The following is a 3,223-nucleotide window of genomic DNA, read 5'->3' as shown; positions in this document are numbered from 1 at the left end:
GTTCTTCTGTGTTATTTCCATGCTACCTTGACCTTGTGCAAGTCAATTACACTTTACTAGATCTTCTGAAATATCAAAAACTTTTGATGGAAATCAAGTGTCAGTACAACAGCAAATTAAAGAAAAAATAAAAAGGAGGATAGTGCTGTCATTGTACCTGACAGTGTGATAAACCATGCTCATAGATTTTTGTGTATAAATTAGCTTTTATCCAGAAAACTAGCTTTTCTTGATTATATATCTAAGACTGTCTTTAAGTTTAAAAGTCAGTTAAAAATTAGGGTTTTTGTAGGGCAGAAGGATGTCTCCTATGTGTCCCTGTAGGAAGATCTGTCAGCATGAGGGGTGGACCACGCTGTAAATACTTGGAGACATTGGTCCCTGAGGCAGAACCTTGATTTTGAATTTAAATTCAAAGCTGAGTCTGAAGGTAAACTGGGAACTCTTGCTAGGAAACATATCTTCGTAGGAACCAGATTTGCTGTGTGTGGTTTTGGTTCAAGAGTGACTGCGTCTTTAAAGAAAAGAGTTTAAGGCCTTTGGGTCTGTGTTTTCTCAGTGCTGAGAGGTGAAATACAATCCAGGCCCTTTACTGCTGACAAGAGAAGATATGTTTGAACACCAGTGAGGTGAGTAGCAGAACTCTTGCTAGGAAACATATCTTCGTAGGAACCAGATTTGCTGTGTGTGGTTTTGGTTCAAGAGTGACTGCGTCTTTAAAGAAAAGAGTTTAAGGCCTTTGGGTCTGTGTTTTCTCAGTGCTGAGAGGTGAAATACAATCCAGGCCCTTTACTGCTGACAAGAGAAGATATGTTTGAACACCAGTGAGGTGAGTAGCAACATCTCTATTCAGCACCACAAAGTCAGTCTCTGATGTGAACAAAGCTCTGCTAGAGCTAGTTTGGGATCCCCTTCCATCCTAGTGGCTGGTGGTGGGTCCATGCTCAGGGAGAGAATGACACTCTCCAAATTTTCCATCTTGATCTGCTTAGGCTTCAGTTCCTTTGACCAGTTGGGGTCCTGGTGGTTTGTTGGCAAGGACACCACCTCTTACACTCAAGTTGTCCAAGTGGGAAGAAGACCCAGCACTGCATTGCTCACCTGTCTGTGGGTCACCGTGGGGATGGGGCCATACAAGTACTGTTTTGTGGTACAGTTTTTATCAGTAGCTGGTGCTCACCTGTTGTTCTTTGGTTACCAGCCCTATAACAAAAACCTCTGCAATATATATACATATATATTTGGTAATTCATTAGTAGTGCACATCTATCTACAAAGATAGTGAATGCCATGCCAAAATCTACTGTAGACTCTTTTTTACTTAGGCTTACATGTACCTGTTTTTATGAAAATCCCTTCACTCCTCAAACTGAAGCAAACTCATCTGTGTTTTATTTTGTGTTTATTAACCCATTAAAGGCAAGGGTTGTATATGAGGTAGTAATGTTTACTTTATATTTTTGGTTTTATCTATGTCAGTGTGATTAGAATTCTCTGTATCTGAACCTCTGCCTTTTACTCACAGAAAGAGTTTTTAGTGTGGTTTGTGAATACTATCAAATAAAGAATATATTATATTTTGCATATTTTATCAATGATTTGTGAGGAATGATGTTTCTGTAAGTCAATGGATAAGTTATAGTATCAGTTACATTTTACCTTTGAATTCTTTTTTAAAGAATTTTTTATTTTACTTTATTTATTATTACTACTATTATTTTTACTTTGAACAGAGAGAGAGAGAGAGTAATTGTGAGAAAGCAAGCTACCAGATCTGTGACTTGAACCACGAACAACCATGTGGGAGTCCAACACCATAACTACTATGCCACCTGCCAGCCCCTGAATTTTTTAATTACCTAAGTAAGAATATGTTCACTTTTATGATTACCTTTAGGCAACTGTTTAAAGCCACATAAAATCTGTAGAATTACTATATATGTGTGCTTAAGGCTGCAGACCAAGTAATATGAACTTGTGATTTTAATAAAGATTAGTAGGTTGGTGGAAATCAGTGAGGTAACTCTGGGAGACATTGGGGTAGGCAAAGGCTTTTTAAATAAGACACCCGAAGCACAGGCAATAATCTCCAAAATAGACAAGTGAGATTATATCAGAAAAAGATGTTTCTTTCAAGCAAAAGACACAGTAATTAGTGTGAATTTACAACCCTTGGAATGGGAGAATATTTTTGTAAAATATGGCTCAGATAAGGGACTGATAACCAGAATACACAGGGAAATTTATTAAATTTCAAGTGGCTTACCAAAAGAGAGAGAGAGAGAAAAAGAGAGAGAGGCTCCCATCTTCTGACCACTGGGCCAGGATCTCTGAGGCAGGGAACCCTCCCATAGCACCAGCCCTGGGATGCCGAAACCAGAGACCCCTCTCTCTGTCAGCCAGAAATGCCCTCAGCCCTACAGACTCCCCACTCCCTTTTTCCAACCCCTGGGCCAGGATCTCTGAGGCAGGACTCCCTACTGTAGCTCCAGCCCCAGGACCCCAAGCCGGAGACCCCTCTCTCTGTCAGACAGGTACACTTTTATTTTTGTCTCTCTCCTTCTCCTCTTCTTTCATTTGTAAATTTCTCTCTTCTCATTACCACATAGGAACACCCTCAGCCCTACAGACACCCCACTCCCATCTTCCGACCCCTGTCGAAATTGCACGCCATGCACAAGTGCAGCATGTTTCTTTTTCTTCATTCACCTTATTATTTTCTTCCCACTTATTTGGTCCTCACTTCCTTTATTTACACCATCCCTGGTGGTTTAGATAGGTATAGAATTACAGTTCAGAAATATTCTAGTATTTTAAGACTCTCTGGGATCCTCCCTTTCACTGAACCACCTGCAAAAAAGCGGATTCTTTTCTTTATACATCTGAGGAGAATACTCCTCCTTGGATCACATTGCTAAACACAACACAAAAGGTACTTTGGCAGTCTTTATTCCATAGCAAAAAGGAAGCACACTTGCTCCTATTCAAGGCAACATTCTCTTAAGAAGTATTTCAAAGGGAACACATCTCCCAATGGTTAGAAGTAGAAGAAGAACCTCAGGTTTGAATAAAGCAGGAAATGTGTCTCCATCAAAAGAACACAGTGACTCCCTTCCTTTTCTTGAAAAACTAAAGGACGTTACCAAAATGTCTAAGATAGAATTTAGAACACATTCATGTTGAACAAATACTATGAGCTGGAACAGAAAAGAGACAATGAACT

Source organism: Tupaia chinensis, unplaced genomic scaffold, assembly GCF_000334495.1.
Source record: "Tupaia chinensis unplaced genomic scaffold, TupChi_1.0 Scaffold145763_1, whole genome shotgun sequence".
Lineage (NCBI taxonomy): Eukaryota > Metazoa > Chordata > Mammalia > Scandentia > Tupaiidae > Tupaia > Tupaia belangeri.
The sequence above is the reverse complement of the archived record's forward strand: the minus strand, read 5'-3'. Positions refer to the sequence as shown.